The 21,339-nt window shown below is 35.0% G+C and overlaps 1 pseudogene; it reads right to left on the minus strand.

Moving 5' to 3' along the window:
* Window positions 1-485: 485 nt before the first annotated feature.
* Window positions 486-21,123, minus strand: LOC149248376 (xylan glycosyltransferase MUCI21-like; annotated as a pseudogene).
* Window positions 21,124-21,339: the final 216 nt, after the last annotated feature.

The following is a 21,339-nucleotide window of genomic DNA, read 5'->3' on the forward strand; positions in this document are numbered from 1 at the left end:
GGCTTTTCCTTGGCATGTGCCTACATCTGGTGCCTATTGTTTCATGTGTTGTTACTTTTGGTAATTTCTTAATGAAATAAAGAAAGAAGAAATAAATAATCGTAATAATAAGAAACATCACGAGTAATTTTCAATAACAAGAAAATCCTTACTACATTTTTAATTTTCAAACAAGTTGGGGATTCCTAGCTGGTGGTGGCCAACAATCTGTAGTAGGGGTTGTGGCTCCTAGCTGGTAGTGGCTATCTAAATAGATGTAAGAGAAATTGATTACTGAATAATAGAAGAATGAGAAGTAGCATGCCAAAAACATGGTGGTTTTATTCTCCTCGAGGGATTCCACCATATATCTTTGTGTCTCATGTGTTTGATTTATATGATGCTATTATGAATAATTTATTATTATTGTTTCATGTGTTGATTAATGTTAAAAAATATTTAAAAAATTGTGTAATTGATATCACTATTGATTCACTCCCCACCTATTAGTTGTTATTTGATTCCAACATCTTATAACCTATGTACTGAAATCCCATCCTTTCTACTGGTTCCCGAAAATGAGTGTTAGGACACCCATTTAGTCCCATTGGGAATGACATGAATGAACACAAATATAGAACACATGAATAGAAAATGAGTTAGTGTTGCACCATGAACACCAAGCAGTACATGGATGGCACTTAGAAGCACATAATATGTCTTTAATTCAATAGTTTATAATGACTTCCAAACTATTGGAAATACTGAGAGGGGAAGTGAATCAATATTCCTTAGCAATTAGAACTTTTACATATTTTCAGATCATTAGTTAATTTTCAATTATTATTAATATTTATGCATTAATAATAATAAATAAAAGAACATAGTAGGGACAAGAATTTTAGGTGGAAAACCCCCTATTAGTAAAAAACCATTGAACTTTTTTTAATAAATTCTTTAATATTCAACCCCAACTCAAATGAAAGGAACAACTTCCTAAAATTCTAGAAACACATTCTTCTCCAGCTCCCATTGGAAGGATGCCCCAATGCCCTGGTTTCTTCAGTAATCAACTGAATGGATGCCCCAACACCCTAACGAGCCACAAGTCACCCTAGCACCACCCTACCACCCTTAAGTGTTCATAGGCCCCAACTTGTAGGCAACTTCATACACCTTCCTAGCACCTCCCTGCAACCCCATAATGAGTTAAATACGACAAGACTGTGGATTCCAAAACCAGGGACAACAATCCACGATACAATAAGATGTACAATAATTTTCGTCTACTTGGCCAAATACCCAATCACTCTATGAGATGAAACCAAACCATGACATCATCCTAACAGTGAATCCTATACCTCCCAACACTGTCTCTTCGACTCTAGGTAGAATGAATCTTTCAAAAATGATCCTTTTACAATATTTGCAATGATGGATCTTTTACAAATGACTCTTTTATAACTTTACAATGGTGAATCTTTTACAAATGACTCTTTTACGATGATGGCTCTTTTATAAATTACTCTTTTACAACTTTACACTTATGACTCTTGGCCTTAACAATACTTCACGATATCTGGATGGTTGTCATGTCTTCAAAGATGTCCCGCTGCAATGCTTCCTTTGATTTGATACTTCTTCTCATGAATTATTTCTTGCTGTTGTACTTGAATATTCTTCTACATGCATGCAACCTTTTCCTGAAGAATCCAATCCCAAAACAAAACAAAATACCCTTCAAATTACCTCTACATGTAAAACACATGTAAGTGCATAATAATTAATAAATACAAATTAAAATTATGATGCGTACTTGAAGTGTTCTTGTCACTTTTGTTGTTGACTTGTTGCTGTAGTATACAAAGACTCCCACTCTTGATATAGGCTTGGACTCTATGCAAGACTATATGAAAAAATGAACTAAAGATATATACAATAAAAACTGATGACAGACCCTAGACTTGTGATGGACCAAGTTCTAAGTACAACCACAGAGACCATTCTATTAACTATGACAAGACAACTTAAGATGAACTTACAACATCATGTATATTTCACACCAAGAATATGTAGCATCAAAATTTTAGTATCAAGAATACGACATCCAAAATGTGGTATCAAAACTAACTATGACATATAGAGACATAGAGATATAACCGAGACACCGTATATAATTACGTTGTCCTGAAAAAATATATGTTAGAGATGATACTCAAAATTAAAATGTAAACACTAATCATACATACCTTGCTGTAGGAGACTTACCCTTGACTGTTGATGTGTGGTCCTTACTGTAATGATCCTTGAATGCATGCTTTTTCTTGCCTTCTAGGAGCTTGATATTGAATATGTTGTATATATGTAATTTCAGATCTCCAGGGTTTGAAATTTCATCTTGTGGTAACCCTCTAAGTCCTCTTTCCAAGACCATAGGTTTGATAAATAATGGATTCTTCAAGGAAGAAATATGCCCAATCTCCCACGATGACCTGATTATAGATTGGTTCAGTAGAGCGAACTTGTACGAAGTGTCACATGTCACTGTTGCAACCTTCGGCCCTAAACATTATACCCAAAAAATTAAAGTCCATCTGCTTTCTGTCACTATTTGTGAAATGTGAATCTAGTTCTCAGAGAGAAATTTATGACAATTTTCCCAATGTCACCTATTTGACATGGAATTCGGGCACTTACAAAAACATTAACTTCCTGAGATCATATCTCCGAAAATATAGAAAACCAAGATCGGAACTTCGGTCATGTATTTAATCAAGATTTCGACTCAAATGGGTTTTATTTTCAACTTTTGAAGCTTCGTAGAAACAAATTTATAGCGAAAATTCCATGATGACTAGTTTGAAGCCACAAAATCCTTACTAGAGGAGAATATGAGGGTCACTATTTATATGAATTTCTTGAGTTGAGAGGGTCCTCAACAAGTGAACATTGGAGGGATTTTAGGAGAAAAAAAATAAATTATTAATTATTTACTATCCAATGACCACAAGCAATTATGAGTGCCATGCCACAACCCCATAGAGTTTTAGCCCACTAACTGGGGTTACTAACTTCAAACTCAAATATCTCTCAAATCATTAAGAATTACACGGCGTGCCATGTATCAATGGAGGCATCTCAATGAGTAGAATCCATCTAGAATATCCTTGACTCAGAACAAAGTAAGTTATTAAGTCAAAGTGCCCATGCAAGATTGGGGCAGCCCCTGGTGCTGCTTGGGTTGACATTAAAGACAACTACTGATAAAGAATCCACCCCTTTGGCATTTATGGCAACACAAGTACTCTCCTTGTGATCATGGCACCTCTTCCTACTACCTTCTCTCCCCCTTTGTCATCAATGGCAAAGGGTAACTCCCCTTAACAAACTGTCATCCTGCGGTCCTGCACACACCTCCAATCCCCCTTTCTACTTAGTTAGATCAGAGAAAGAGTCTAATTAGAACTTGGGAGAATCCCAATATTTTGGCAAAGATAATCAAATTATTCACGAGTTAATGATTTGGTAAAGATGTCAGTAATTTGTTCCTTTGTGCCAACATATTCAAGCTTGATATTTGTTTTGGAAACCTTCTCTCTAACGAAATGATATTTGATTGGAATGCGATTTTTTTTGGACTGCTTCACAAAATTTTTGGAGATAATGATGGCACTGGTGTTATCTCAAAAAATGGGAATATTCTCATCAAACTTAAGTTGAAGATCTTGTAAGGTTTTCTTGAACCAGAGAAATTGAGTACAACAAGTTGCTGCTGCAATTATTTTTCTTCCACTGTGGATAACAAGATTGAAGATTGCTTTTTACTTAACCATGAGACAAGGCAAACACCTAGATAGAATGATGATCCACTGGTACTCTTATGATCATCAACACTTCCTGCCTAATTTGCATCTGTATAAGCTTGGATAACTATATCATTTACTTTGGGATACCATATACCATAATCCATTGTACCCTTAAGGTATCGAAGAATTATTTTGACGCCAATAATATGAGATTCTTTTGGTGCTGCTTGGAATCATGCTACTTGTCCAACTGCCTGCATCACATCTGGCAGGGAGACTGTCACATATAGGAGACTACCAATCATGAATCTATACAACCTTTGGTCCAAATCCATTGACAAATCATCTTGTAACCTGTTACCATGGGGGTAAGGATAGGCTTGCAATCTTCCATCTTGAATTTCTTGAGCATTTCCTTGATGTACTTGATTTGATATATGAATATTCCTTTATCCTGCTGAGATATCTCGATAATTGTTAGATTGTCTTGATCTACTTTCACATAGAGATTTGTTTTTAGCACTTCCTTTCTTGAATATGTAATACTTAAACTATTCTTCTCCCCCTGAACATGTAATGAAACTACCATCTTGTTCAAACTACGTGTCTATCAATCGTAGAATTGTGTCATATACTGTTGCTTAGACTCCTCATCTTCAAATTTCTAGGAGTCGATAAGCTGAATTGTTTAGAATAGTGTGTCATTAAACAGATCGTCTTGACTTGGTTCATTAACCGAAGCAACTGTTGATTCCTCACAATCCACTAAGAATCGTGAAAGCATAACTGTTGGGACCTTATTACCTTCTTTCTTTTCTTGTTCATATTGTACTTGTTCATCCTGTACCTTTTTTCCTTTCCAAAACTTCTTATTCTCGTTGTCAAGATTTTAATTCATAGTTGATTCCATCTTGTACCTGTAGTTACGAGTTATGTTTCCATAATTATGACATTTGTAACATTCAATGTTATTCATAGAAGATTTCATTTGGTGTCTATCTCGTGATCCTGTAAATTTGCTTCTAGGGTTTTGCCGATAATAGTTTTACATGTCTGGAACTTCACAATCCCTAGCCATATGTCCAAAATTGTTACATTTCTAACATTCAACATCATCTCTCAAATGATCAAATTTGTTGTTATTATGTTGATTTCTGGAATATCCATTTCTAAAGGATCTCCTAGAATTATATTGATTCCAAACATACATCTGACATTTTGTAGCTCTATGTCAAAACCTTCCACATGAATAAAAATGACCATAAAAGACACATTGATACCTGGGAGGAAATTTTCTTCGAGGAACTGTGTTCTAAGGTTCTTCCTGCCAGTCTTGATATCTTGATCTAGTTGGGGGATCTACCCTTTTTGCATATCCATCTTCTTTAGTTGTCATAGAAGGACTTGACTCATTTTCATATTTTTCTTTGTAAACAACACTAGTCTTGTCACTGTATGATTGCTGGTTGCTGATGGGCTCATCCAAAGCCTTTGAAATGTTGGCGTAGTCTTGAAGAGCTTTTCCACTTTTTACTTCCTTTCACAGAGAAACTATTTCAGCTTCCAATGCTTTTCTCTCCTTCTTTCTTTCCTTTACTACTTTCGTGACTGATTCTTCAATTCATTTGTATTCTTCAACCTTGATTTTAAGATTGAGGACCTGTTCCCTTTCTATCTTCAATTCGTCTTCAAGAGTGTTAACATGCTTCTTTTTGGCGTTGACTTCTTTGATAACCATGATTACTTCATTTTGAAATTTCACTTCAGTCATTTCTTCTTCTTTGTCTCCTTCTTCGTCAAGTGCCTCTTGTTTATTGTGCTTTCCCATAAACAATACTATTACATTGAATTCTTCTTCATTATCACTATCTTTTTCAGATTAGGAAATATCTTCTTTGGAGAAGAAACTTTTCTTAAACCATTTCTTCCTACCTTTGTTTTGGAACTTCTTAGGACTCTTCCTTCCTTTCGTAACACCCTCATTTTTGTGAGGACTTTTGGCTGCAAAATGCCCAACCTCACCAAAATCAAAACATATTAATGGAAGTTTACCTTTGAATGTTCTGTACATGTTGTCATTTTCTGCATGAAGTAGGCAAATTATTTATCTTAGAATTCTTCTTCATCTTCTTCCTTTTCCTCATCCTTAATTGCAAGTTTTTGCTTTCAGAGTTTGATTGTCCTTACTATTCTTCTTGGATGCAGAAAATGTTGTTTCTAAATGAGATGTGCCACCATTTTCTTTAATCCCCAGTTCATATGCTAGAAGAATTCCATGCAACTCATCTATTTTGAGATTGGTAAGATTAGATCTATCTTCCAAGACAAATACCTTAGGGTTAAATCTTGCTTGGAAGGTTCTGAGGCTCTTTCAGACAACAATTTTTGTTTCAACAGGTTCTCCCAAACCTTTCAATGTATTTGTTTTGATCAACACGCTGCAAGTATGCAACAATATCTTCATCTTCCCTCATTTTGAGTTGCTCAAATTTTTGCTTGAAAATTTGAAGCTTTGCTTGTTTCACTTTTGAGTCACCTGCATATATATTTTCAAGCTTGCCCCACACCTCTTTAAAAATTTTGAAACTTGCCCTTAAGATAAGAAAATTCGATAAGTCCATTGATAATAAGATCTTTAGTCTTTGCATCATATACCATATTTTTATTACCTTGTTCATTCTGGGTCTGTGTGAATGCTTTTGTCAACGATTTCCCATACTTCGTATCCTTGTGCCAGCAAATGAACCTGAATTCTTCCACTCCAAAGTGCATAGTTATTTCCATTGAACATAGGATCTTTATTATTAGTATACTCCATGATATCCTTCCAGTTATTAGACTATTGTTGAAGGAACCAAGCTCTGATACCAATTGTTGGAAATACTGAGAAGGGGGGTGAAGCAGTTTTCCTTAGAAATTAGCAATTTAAATCTTTTTAGAGCATTAGTTAATCTTCAATTATTATTAATGTTAATGAAATAATAATAGTAAATGAAAGAACACGTTAGATGAAATAATTTTAGCTGGAAAACCCCCTTCGGGTCAAAAACCACTGAACAATTTTCTAATAAATTCTTTAATCTTTAGCCCAACTGAAATGAAAGCAACAACTTCCTAGAATTCTAGAAAAACATTCTTCTCCAGCTGCCACTCGAAGGATGTCCCAATGCAATCGTTTATTTAGTAATCAAATAAATGGATACCCCAACACCCTAGCGAGCCACAACTCGCCCTAGAACCATCCTACCACCCTGAAGTGTTCATAGGCCCCAACCTCTAGGAGAGTTCATACGCCTGCCTAACACCTCCCTACCATCCTATAATGAATGAAATAAGACAAGACTGTGGATTCCCAAACCAGGGACAACAATCCACAATACAATAATATGTACAATGATTTTCGTGTACTTGACCAAATACCCAATCACTCTATGACCTGCAACCCAACCATGACATCATCCCAACAATGACTCCTATACCTCCCAACACTGCCTCTTCGACTCTAGGCAGAATGAATCTTTCACAAATGACTCTTTTACAATCTTTACAATGATGACTCTTTTACAAATTTACAATGATGACTCTTTTACAAATGACTCTTTTACAATGATGACTCTTTTATAAATGACTCTTTTACAACTTTACAATGATGACTCTTGGCCTTAACAATACTTCAAGATATCTCGATGGTTGTGATGTTGTCAAGGATGTCCTGATGCAATGACTTCTTTGATTTGATACTTCTGCTCTTGAATTCTTCCTCGATGTTGTACTTGAATCTTCTTCGACCTGCATGCAAAATTTCAGTGAAACCAATCCAAAAACAAAACAAAATACCCTTCAACTTACCTCTGCCTGCAAAAAAAGTGTATGTGCATAATAATGAATAAATACAAACTTACAATGCGTACCTGAAGTGTGATTGTCACTTTTGTTGGTGACTTTTTGTAGCAGTAGACAAAGACTCCCACTCTTGATATAGGCCTGGACTCAATGCAAGACTATATCCAAAACTGACCTAAAGATATATACAATAAAAACTGATGAGAGACCCTAGACTTGTGATGGGTCAAGTTCTAAGTACAACAATAGATATTATTATATTAACTATGACAAGACAACTAACATGAACTTACAACATCATATAGATTTGGCAGACTTGGTGTAGCATCAAGAATATGTAGCATCAAATGTGTGGTATCAAGAATAGGACACCCAAAACGTTGTATCAAAACTAACTGTGACATATAGAGTCATATAGATATAACCGAGACCTTGTATATACTTACATTGTCCTACAAAATCATGTCTCATAGATGATACTCAAAATTCAAATGTAAACACTAATCATACATACCTTTATGTAGAAGAATTACCCTTGAATTTTGATGTGTGGTCCTTACTGCAGTGATCCTTGAATGCATGCTTTTTTTTGCCTTGTAGGAGATAAATATTGAATCTCTCTATCTATGTAATTTTGGATTTCCAGGGTCTAAAATTTTGTCCTGTCGTATAATTCTGAGTCCTCTTTCCAAATCCATAGGTCGGCTCAAGATTGGATTCTTTAAGAAAGAGTTATTCCTAATCTCCCACAATGACCGGATTATAGACTGGTTCAGTAGAGTGAACTTGTATGAAACTCAACGTGTCAATGTTGTGACCTTCGACCCTAAAAAAGATACTCACTAAACTAAAGTCTGTCCACTTTCTGTCACTCTTTATGAAATTTGAATCCAATTGTCAGGGAGAAAGCTATGACGATTTTCCCAATGTCACCTGTTTGACATTGAATTTGGGAGCCTGCAAACACCCTAACTTCCTCATATTATATCTCCCAAACTATAGTGAACCAAGCTCAGAAATTTGGACACGAGGTGGACCACGATTTCGGCTCAAATGGGTTTTACTGTCAGCTTCTGAAGCTTCGCAGAATGTTTTTATATAAAAAATGCAACAATGACCCGTTTGAAGCCACAAAATCCTTACTAGAGGAGGATATGAGGGTCACTATTTATATGAATGTCTTGAGTTGAGAGGGTCCTCAGAAAGTGAAAGTTGGAGGGATTTTAGGAGAAAAAAAAATATTATTAATTATTGGATATTCAATGACCACAACCAATTATGAGTTCCATGCCACAACCCCATAGGGTTTAGCTCACTAACTCAGGTTACTAACTTCAAACATGAATATATCTCAAACCATGAAGAATTACATGGCATGACATATATCAACGAGAACATCTCGACGAGTAGAATCCATATATAAGATCCTTGAATCAGAATGGAGTAAGTTGTTAAGTCAAAATTCCCATGTGAGATCGGGGTAGCCCCTAGTGCTGCTTGGGTTGACATCAATGACAACCACCGATCAACACAAACTATAACATTAAATCTTAGTTTCTCAACCAATTCAACCACCTATTTTAGGTGCAATATTACCTTGTTACCATCACAGACAAGTATTACAAGGGGATGTTGATCTGAATTTGGTTTAAGAACAAACAAGTTAGGTGTGTAGGCACAATTGAATAAAGCTCTAAAGTCAATTATCCTTTTGTTTTGGACCATTAAATAAGGTTCAATGATTATACCACCATGAATAAACAAGCCAAATATGAGCTATGGACAACAATTAACCATAGTTTGATTTTGAAAATTGATGACCCTATACCTTGTGAGTTGCTTTAGGATTTTATCACACTTGGTTGACCACCAGTTATTGTAGTCAATAATGATAAAGAGAACCTCCTTTTATAAATAGTGCATTGTTATATACAAAGGAATAATCCCATTATTGAACTCATGATGCAAATTCCCGTGTGTCCTAAAGCACTATAGACGAAAGTAGGCAAATTTGTGCAACATCACAATTCACATTGGAAGAACCTATGAATATTATGTTCTTCAAAGTCACCTCCTGCAGAATATCCATGACATCCTTTTCCCACTTCTGAGTGTAAGGCCAAACCTTCTCCTCTATGCTTTGATATAATTAGCAAGTCATCATGTGATTGATCAATACTGCACTTGGTTCCATTCGGTAAAATCACCTCTAAATGAACAATTTGCAACATAGGCCAATAGAGCACCATTAGTTGAACCAGAGCCTTGAGAAAACTACATCTTCAAAGGATGCATAGTACCCATTTAGAAAAGTGTCTACTATGGAAATTTAGCTATAATGAAGGGGTTCTTTCTTAAGCAAGCCATAACAATGATTTATCTTGCAGATGAATTTGGCTACTAATTGAACCACTCTAAAGAGAACAACCAAGGAACACAATGGAACATACATGAAACATGAAAAAGCAAGGGGAACCAAAAATTTTAAATGCATAGGGTGAAAATTTTGGTTGGTGTTGTAGCAGCTACAACAGAGTGCAATAGAATCTTCCTGTGTGTGGTCACACACACTAAACTATTGGTTATATCAACATAAGCAAATCAGTTGTTACCTTTCCATATTAATACTAAGCGTGTTGATCTGTAGTCATTCACACATCTAGAATTCATGTCAGTCACAACATCCAAGAATCAAGAATACATTTCATCATGTTTATAAGCATGTATCACAAGATTGGAAATCAACATTTTATGAAGACTAACATCATCAAATTTTGAAATCAGTCTTTTACTAAGGCTAGCAACCATGACATAGTTTCCAGTCAGATCATAGTCATTAGCCATAATGCTACAAATAGCACCTACTTGCACTCCTGTTCTTATCAATAGTCTCAAACCACATTGTATTACTACCATTTTATTAAAACATGATCATTCCTTCATGCAATATCATAAGCACATACCCATAGCACACATCTAATCAAGCATTCCATCAATACTTTATGTCATGGAAAATTTTAGGGGCGAATGCCCCCCCTTGGGCTAAATTAAGGGGTTTTATATTTTTATTGGGCAAATATTTTGTATCATAGTACATTGTTACAAATTGCCTCAAATTTATTTGTAAAAAAATTAGGTATGGAGGTTAGCCCACCTTATTTTAAGGGAGAGGGTAAAAAAAGTAAATCTAGCCCTTGAAATTAGGAGTTACAATCTTCCATTCGCCCTCATTTTCAAGAAAATGTATTTATGATAGTTATAAATAAAAATATAAATATAGTGGAGGTATGGTAAATAAATAAAAACTCTTTTTATACTTTCTCCAAAGGTATGGTAAATAAATAAAACATTTTTTTATATTTACTCCATATCTCACCTTATATTTATGAACACGCAAGGATGTAAATAAATAAAAATATAAATAAAGTGGAGGTATGGTAAATAAATAAAACCTCTTTCTCTATTTAGTCCATAACCCTCTTTCTATTTAAGAAGGCTAAAAAATGAGGTTTTATTTAATTGAATCCTATGGGCCAAATACCATATTTATAAAAGAGGTATCGTAAATTAATAAAAATATAAATAAATTAGAGGTATGGTAAATAAATAAAACATTTTTTATATTTACTCCTTAAGACACCTTATATTTACGAACACTCAAAAAATGTGTTATATTTAGGTGAAGTCTATGGGCCAAATACCATGGGCCAAATTATTATTAATACCATGTAAAAAAACATTATTAACCCTAATATTAATATTAATAAAAATAAAGATGGCACATGGTATTGACCCATGGTATTCACATGGAATGCCACTTATTTAAAGTGGGGGATTAAATTAGCATAGATCCATCTTTACTTTGGATCAAATATCGTGATATGCAAACTAACATAGAGTGAAAAAATATCTGATCCCTCTTGGGGCTTGGTAGATCAAGAGTAAAAATGGATCTTGTAATTTAATGTCACTTAAACATTTTAACTTGGTTAAAATAAAAAAATAAAATAAAAATCAATTATTGATTTTATTAATTTTTATAAATTACTAATAGTAGTTTTTAAGCTCCAGGTTTATGATAACCCATGGTATTGACCCATGGTAATACCATGGTATTCATGTGAGCATAGACTATTTAAAGGGAAAATTCTATCAGCTTAGATCCATCTTAATTCCGGGTCTACCAAGTGCTGGGAGGGATAAATAGATTTCATCCCTCTAAGAGTGGTAGATGTGGAGTTAAGATGGATATAGATTGGTTTTTATGATAATGAAGATATTAAATAGACTTAGGAAATTATATTGTAAGAAAAATCTTAAGGTTAATGGTTAAAGCTACATTTAGTCACTTCACAAAATTTAGTAAAAAAACAATGATATCTCCATTAATATTGGTTTTTCTGATTTAACAAAAAAAAAATTCAAAACAATGAAATCTTAACTCTTTCCGCATCACCCTCACAGAAGAGAGATAGTCGCTGCCCAGATTTCCCACCATGTTTCAAACATTCCCAATATGATATCTTCATGAAAAAGTTAAGGTATTGATCTTGGATTTGTTGTTTGAAAAATTTGGTGGTTTATACAACCTTTCATCTTCTCTACTATTCTTAGTTTGTCGTAATGATCTGTACGGGTTGGGTCACTGCACCATATTGTCCTAAAATGTGGAGATTGTGCACCAAAAAGGAAATTAATTCACACGTTACAACGCTATTAAAAATGGTATGAAGGTAGTGAATTATGCTAATAAGAAATTTAGATTGGGAGAGACGTAATTAAATTTTATTATTTAATTGAAGATGTCCAATTAAAATAATAATAAATCTACATTTATATATTTATATATTGATTGGAAGGCTTCTAACAACGGTTATTTCTTTCCATTAGATCCCCTTCAGGCCTTTGGGATACCTACTACTTCATTATATTATATAGTTGGGGCTTGCTACTTGTTGCGTGTTGGGGTAAACAAACTTGATGTGTTTTTTTTTTTTTTATCTCATAGTTGAAGTCTATGGAATAAGAAAGAAATTTGATAGCTTGGAAAAAGTGGTAGCTTGAAAAAAGTGGTAGAGAAAACATTAATCTCTCCTATCATGACAAACATGACCACTAAAACTTGCAACATTGTTTGTAGGAAGTGAAAATTATGTTTCTTTTTTCCAAACATGTATGTTAGTATATTATAGTTTAATGAATATGTTTTATTATTATCATATATGGTTTCATACTTTAACAAAACATTTGCCAAGACTTCACAATGTTTTATTATTCAGTGAAATATTTTCCAAGATCTTACAAGATTTTATAATTTCGTAAAAGATTCGCCATGACTCTACAAGATAATTTAATCTGGTGAGAGATTTGCCAAATATAGATATATATATCTATCTATATATATACATATTATATTAGTGATAAAATAGCCTCCCATTTTTCTTATGTATCATGGGGATTTGCCCATTTATTATACATATAAATTTAGGGAGGTTCTTAAAATTTTCCTTGCTTTACGTGTTCATAAAGTTCAAGAATCATAATTGATAGTTTTTTGAACACTAATCTAGATAAGACCACCTACTAGTTGAAAACATCATATTAATGTACTCACCACATTGTCACAACATTCAAATAAATAGACATAGGTGTCACCTTTTCTAGACTCTCATTGACACCTTATTTCCATAGCCTTGGTTCTCTAAGACTACTTGTAATACTTTCCCAATTGTGTTGTCAACCTGATCCTAGTTACATGTTTATCATTAGTTATCTTAATCATGTTATGAAAACAAACTGCTCAGAGTCTTTATGCCTACACATCCATTACTATATGCACCTATCATACCTTCATGCATCTAACATATCATTATTTAATATATGTTTGATGGACATGCATCTCTTGCAATTTATCATGCCTATGCTATTATGTTGGAAATAATACTGAGAGGGGGGGGGTGAATCAGTATTATCAGATCAATCAAACTTTTAAATTTCATATTCAGAAACATATACGCTACTTCAATTAAGTGAACCCGCGTGTACACGCTACTGTGTCTAATGAAACTCGCGTATATCCAGAGATCTTATAATTCAGTTAGCTTAATCTTCAGTAAATGCATCAGATCATTATTAAGCATATTAACAGTAAACAGGTGCAGAATAACAGAACAGAACATCACACCAGAGCCACACACATGAACACAAAGATATAAGGTGGAAACCCAATGTGGGTGAAAACCACCTGCTGCAAGTCATCTCAATCTTCTTCTTAATAAGAAAATCCTTTTACAATATTTGTACTGGTGCAGTCTTATACCAGTACGGGAGCTACAACCCCCTTTGCTCTTGTACTAGCCGATCCATTTACTAGTACACAGGCTGCTACCTGCTACAATGCTCCAAAGATCTCCTTTAGCTTTTGTACTAGCTTAGATACTAGTACGTAGGCGCTTGCCTACAATCTTCTCACCTCCAGGTACCACGTTTCATCAATTTTCAGACTGGATACACTGAAGCACAACACATAATCTGCAAGGCCACTTTTCATCCAATTTTCATACTGGACCCATAACTATCATTGAAGCTCAAAACAATCATCAAACTCTGAATCACTGAAACCCTGTTAACAACAGTCACCAGAACACAGAGCAGACACAGAACTCTGTAATAACCATCAGATCCATCTGCAACTTCAAATATCAAGCTTTACAATGTATACGCTACTTCGATGAATCAAACCCGCGTGTATACGCGCTTTTGCCAAAGACAACCCGCGTACAGATCTAAAAATAATTTCTCATAACTTGCAGCTGTACCAGACATCAGTCATACTCATAACATTTATAGAACAATACATGCGTCAGTATGTAGATCTAGAATAAGCATCATAAAGATAGTTCATTTCAAACCATTTGATCCCGATCTCTCCTTAGATCTAGTTCTCCATCAACCGGTGAGATCTCTCCTTAGCTCAGATCAAGCAATGCATCATCAACCCATAACCCTGCATACTGGATCTAATGCTTTATCAGATATTCAAGACATTTCAGATGCCCTTGCCTAATGATTTCCTTCTCCTTATATAGCCTTAGGCCTTGTTCAATACCAAGAGCCAAAACCATAGTAACACAATACCATCAACTTCAAAACTAGGGATCGACACGCCCGTCGAGACATAATGGTCCGAAACCATAGGCACAACTTCCAAGGACTAACTGCCATGGACCAAAGGTACTTTTCAACATACACGCTCTTTTGCTGAAGCCAACCTGCGTGTACACGCGACTTGGGCTTAACGAACCTGCGTGTATAAACTTTCTCTTCTTCTTATAGTCTGATCATCAATTCCTTGCTGCTGACCTTCTGTACTATGATTTGTCATCAGTGAGGTTTGCCATCAAGGACAACACTTATCTCATAATGCCAACATATTATTCATCAACTTATGGAAAATTCTCAAAACATATAATAAAAGTGTAAAATAGAAATAAATAATTTAAGAGATTCCAGCTCATAATTTTGACTACATCATTTAGTTGTGAACTTTCACAATCCTGTTGGGCTGCTATAGGGAATCTAGTTAGCATTCAACACATTTATCTTACTACAACAACTCAAATCAATATTTCATGTAACATCAATGTATTAGTATATATAACAAAATAATTTCACATATGCATGTAGTACACAATCAAGAAAAAATTTCAACAAACAGAAAACACTTGCACCCAACTAAATATCATTATTTAGAAATAACACAAATTTCCAAATTTTAATCTCCATAGGTTCGATATAGAACCTTTGATTTTCATTTCATCTATCCTAGATCCAATCTAGTCCTTATGTTGAACCTTGAAGCTCTGGTATGACTTTTTATTGGAAATATGTTGTCATTGACGAAAACATATGGGAAAGGTGTCAAAAAGATGCCTCAAAATATCAAGTTCCAAGCACAAGAAGAAGGTTGAAGATCATCATTATTGGAGATGGTGAAGATACTTTGGAGCTATTTATAGAGTAGTAGATAATATCAGATGAAGATGGAACCCACCAAGATGGGAAGAGATATGAAATAAATTTCTAGTGGTATGTAGAAGTTTAAAAATGCCCACCTAGATTGAAGGTTAGAGCCTGTGAAAATTTCAGTATTCCCAAGTCAAAATAATATAACTAAAGAAGCTAGAGACCATTTTGGTGTTGTGTTAAGTTTGGAAAAGAAACCTAACATAGTGGCAAGAATGGAGGAGACACCATAGAAGACCACCAGGTGCATGTGGATGAACAATGAGGCAACAAGAAAATTTTTCATTAGATGATTGGTAGAGCCCAACGTCAACACCAGCCCGACGTAGGCAACTCAACTGTCATGCCCTGACATAAACTTAAAGAGTGCTCAAAGAAACTACGAGAATGATGGTTGATGGGTTATCATGGGCTGACAATATGTATTAGAGAATGTTTCTATTGGTTTAGGTGGAGCCCACATCATATCGTAGCCCGATGGAGGAAGGCCGGAGGGTTTATCCAGACAAAAACTTAAGGACGGCTTAAGAGAATGAGTGAGATGATGCAAGAAACAAAGTTAAATGGGAGGGACCAATTTTAAATTTTTTATAAAAGAAATATGGTGAAAAACTTGACCTCATACCCTTCTCTCTCGTCTCTGACAGTAGGACAGGTGGGAACATGTTAGTTGATGATGATGATTTCAACACTGACATGGGAAGCGTGACATGTGGTAGGAAGGTTTGGTGTTTTTGGGTACCCAACTGGCCTATTTTTGAGTGATACATGAATTGATCATAGGGTGACATGTGGCATATATATGCTAACATGATGTCACCCTGCTGGTCAGTGTGTAGAAGAAAAAGTGGAGCACTTGAGAAACAAGCAGGCTAACCAACATCAGAATTATGTGGGTAGTGTCAAATATAGCTCAACCAAGGTGTGCAACTATTAGATCGCAGATGCAACAGAGGACCCCACTAAGGAAACTCATCCCGTAGGTATGATCCAAGAGGATTTTTAAGGTGGACAAAGTGGAAGCGTCGGGAGACATGAAACTAACAACAAGCACAAAGCTAGCCAATGAGAAAGGCACAGGGTGGGCCCCATTAATAGTTAAGCCCGCTATAAGAAGCCTATAAGTTTTAAAAGGATAGAAAGTAAAAGTGCTATAATAGAGAGCTACGGGTTAGGCACCAACACGAGGTTATATGTCGCAATAGAGAACCAAGGGCACGGGTGTTTAAAAAGGGAAATAAGCCCTTGCTGACTTAAAAAAAGGCTTAGCCCCTAAAGGACGAGGCAAAGGTCACATCGCCTAGTTTTATGGTGGAAAAGAGGCTAAGTGCCAGTGTGAAAGGGGCTAAACACTAACTTAAGTGGAACAAACAGTTTAAAGGAAGATTATTAGTAGTTAAGCTAAAGTTAAAATTTTTCTAACTTTAGAAAAGCCCTGGTAAAGTTTGTTAGAAGGCCATAATAGCCAAATTAAATATAAAAACTCAGAGATTGAATTTAAAATTGTAGATTAGATATTGAAGACTCATATAATAGATTTAGAAGACTAAAATTAACTAGATAGGAATAAATTTGTTGGACAGTTGGCATTGCCTAGATGGCTAGTGGAAACTGTTGAAAAATGTAACTAGGTTTGGTTTTCATAATGACATGTGTAATTGTGATTTTATGTAGTTAATGTAAATAAGAAAAATAAAATTATTATTGTAATGCTTGTCTCATGGGTTTCATGAGAAAGAAATTTTATATTCAGTTATGGCTCCCATTGTGAGCCCTAAGGATTGGTCATAAAGTCAAATTGAATCAATGTCATGTATGAAGGAACCTTCTTGGGCATGTTACAATTGTATATGTCTAAAATGAAAGAATCAAAACACCCTCCAAGACCAAGCTCCTCCAAGAAGTCAACCTCAAGATGGAATACTAAAACTACACCAAATGACATGTTGGCCTATGACTCCTTCAAGTCAACATATGCACATGGGAAAAGCACTATATATAGGAAGCTCGACATTTACTTGGAGAGCATATTTTCGGTCAAGGAAAAGTTTGCAATAAGAAGTACAAGGATCACTTGGGAAGGAGCCTCATAACCATCAAAGAGAGGGAAAGGAAGAGTGAAGTCTTTGGTATTTTTTTGGGTCTATTTTGGGTTGAGTACACTCCACAGGTGTGAAGTATAGGTATTGTCTGCTGCAGTAGGAGCCTAGGTATTGAAGTCACTATTGAAATTAAATCCAAGGAGAAATACAAGTGAAGAATCAAGCTGAGTTAAGGAGTAATAGTTTCCATATCCATGTGAAGAAGTTTGAGAGACAGTATCTTTCCCAAACACTGCAACTAGGGTTTCTGAATTAGGGTCGAAAGTTGCAGGCTTGTTTCTAGGAATTGAAATTCTAAAAGGCAACCGAGAAGGAGGAAGAATCAAGAAGTTTGACTATTGTTGACACAAAGAAAAGGGAACTTGTCAAGGTAGCTTTGTCACTTGGTCTTGAAGAGGAAAATAGGTCAAGGGTCTTGGTCTTGGTATTCGTTAATTGGAGTCTCTATAAGAAGAATAATTAGTTTGATTTTTCCTCTCCAATGGGAGAGGTTGTGGCCCTTGTTGATCACCTATATTATGTGTCTCTTGTATCTTTATTGTTTATGAATTGGTAGTTGTTTGTTGAAGAAGAAAAAAATGATAATATAAGTTAAGAGAACATCCTAATCTAAAGAAGTAAAAAGCATTCACAAGTAGTTATCATTATAGAGAAATCACCTAGTCTTGATGCCCTAGATTTGTGAACATGGTATCAGAGCTAAGGTGACAAAATCATGGAAAGGGCATCTCATCAAGTGACACTCAAGCATTCAAGGAAAAAATATCGAGGAAGGCATCAGAGCAAATCTAGAATATCATTATGAAGTCAAGATCTAGAAAGAAATGTCCAAACCCTAGATCAAAGAAGAAAGGCTTCACTAAAAGAAGTTACCAGATTATCACTATAGACATCATCAAAGAAAAATACCCTATTTCCACTCAAGAAAGGAAGAGCTTGGCTATTCCAATAGTAGATGGATCAAAGGTGTTGTCATCATCAGAGATATGAAAGAAATATCCCTCTCTTTGAAGCAAATGATTTTATCTCAAAAGGAATTCCTTATCCTTGAAAACGATCATCCAAGAAGAATCAAGTCATCATCAAGAAGTCGTCAATCATCATCAAAAAATGGATGAAGTTGAAGAGTTCATCTTCACTTGAAAATTAATTGTATTTATTTCTATAAATTAAATTTAGTAAAATGACTTCATTTTGCAAGGAGATCAACAAGTTGGTTGGGTCATCGAACTTCCTTCCATGGAAAAGAAGGATAGATTTAGTCCTCAAGGAAAATAAATTTATTGATCACGTCAATGGAAAATTATCCAAACCATATGAAGGGAAAGCATTATCAAAATATATGAAAAAGGATCTAAGGGCTCAAAGGATCCTTATAGAATCCACCAAGGATTCCCTCATCCCATATGTGGCAGAGTTGGAGACATCAAAAGGGATATATGATAGGCTAGCATAATTATTCTCTGAAACTGTTGTTGTTCTGTATTTTTGAGGTTGAGGGAGTAAACATATAGGACCATCAAAACCACTTTGGAAGCTGGGATCTAGCTCTGCCAGCTTGAGAGAGGGATCTCTTTGTAAAATTTAGCTTTGTTTTATGTGAATTTGAGGCTACTTATGATTGTACTGATTGTTTTGTTTGAAGGGTTTGGTTGATTTAAGTGTTATAATTCCATTGGGCTATGGATTCTAAATACTTAACTGGATTTGGCATCAAATTTTAGAGGAGTTTCATAGGGAAAGTTAGGTTGCACTATTTGGATCTTTTCAGAAATTTAAATGGATGGTGAAAAAGCAGAAGTGTAAGGTTCAATAGAAATTAAGGAGAAATTAAGAATTCCTTAATTTGGCTTCAGTGGAAAACATTAAAATTATTAATAGCCAGAATAGGGTTCTCTAAATAGCAAATCCTATTCATCACAGTTTCTATTTAATAATTGAGAAATTCAAAATAACAGAGAAATAAAAACAATGTTTAAACAAATAAACAGAAGGAACACATCACCATTTGGTACACCACATGAATCCTGTGAAAAGGTCCCTGTATTATTCATGCTCCAACACTTTGGAAAATTACAATATGTAGATGAAATTACATTTAGAAATCAACCCTTAATACTTCAAACGGTGAAGTATTTATACTAATAATTACAAAACCATTTACAATCATTGTCAAACCGACAATGTATTATTAGCATAATTACAAACAATAATATTTATCTCTGGCAGAAAAATAGGCCACGTAAACAGCTAGAAATAAAGGTGGCTCTGTTTTGGTGGATTCGGTTATTGAGTCAAAATGAAATTATGCTGCATTGATGTGCTGACTGTTGTGTTGGCCATTGTCTTACTACACCCGAATTACCTTTTTAATATAGTAAATCTCACAGTTATTCCCATCTCTTTTCATCTGGTATGGTCAATTTAATTACCCTTTGGTAAATTTCATCAACCTATTTGGAAAAAATTGGCTTCACTGTAAAAACATGTTTTACCTCATTCTGTATGTAAAAGTCATTTGACAAGGTTTCTAAAAATTCCCTTGCTGTCATACAGCCCTTTATCCCACTGAACTTGATACTGCTTTTGGCCATTTCCTTCATCTTCAGGACATAGTCTTCCTGAGTGATCAGTTTATCATTTATCACATAAATGATGGGCAGCCCTATCTGGATTAATACTTCAATTCTGTTGCAAAACTTGTTTACTCCCAACTCCAATGTTTCACACCTTTCTTCCAGTTGATAAATAAGGTTCTTTTTGGTCAAAACTTTCTTGACCTCTAAGGTAGTGGCATTTCTATCACTGGTTCCTAATTCTTCAAGTTCATATTTTGACTTATAATTTAAGAATCTGATAATATTGGAGGCTTCCATGGGAATTTATCCAAGCTTCTCCCTTCCCTAAACAATGGTTTATGTAGATTTTTCTATCAATTCCTTCTTCTCAAAGATGATTTGGATAGATGGCCAAATCTCATTCATAGAGTCTAGAATACCCATACAAATGGTTTCCTTAGGTTGGGCCAAGGTCTGACCAATTGAGTTATCCCTTTCTACCTTCTGGAATTTCTCCAACAATCTCTGTGATTTCTGCATTTTAGCAAGACGAGAAGTTTTTGCTCTAGCCTTTTGTACTTCTAGAGCTTTGAGCTGCCCCTGTAAAGTATTGATCTCTTCTGACTAGATGGACATGTTCTCCAGTGTCTTTGTTACCTGTTCATGACTTGTAGTATGAGTGGAAGAAGTAGCTGCAGTGGCTGTTCCTGTTGTTGGAATCTGAGAAATGGCTATGGCATCAAGGGGGACAGTGGCCATCTTCTGACTATGTTCTTTCTCCTTTATCACCTTTTCCATTTTTGCCTCCATCTATCTAATATGTATGTTCTTCTTTATAATCAGTTTCATCATGCTAGCCTTCTGTGCCTCATTTTCTTCAATGTCCTTGGTTAAGGGGTCCTCTGTGGCTGGCAACTTAAGCTGCTTTCTCAATGCTGCAATGTCCAAATGCTTCTTCTTGATAATCTCTTCTACAGCGTTAACATCCTTATTATCATATCCTATCTTTACCACCAAGTCCTCTAA

The sequence above is a fragment of the Pinus tabuliformis genome, chromosome 7, assembly GCF_031772625.1.
Source record: "Pinus tabuliformis cultivar Carrire ecotype Pingquan chromosome 7, CPIR1, whole genome shotgun sequence".
Classification (NCBI taxonomy): Eukaryota; Viridiplantae; Streptophyta; class Pinopsida; order Pinales; family Pinaceae; genus Pinus; species Pinus tabuliformis.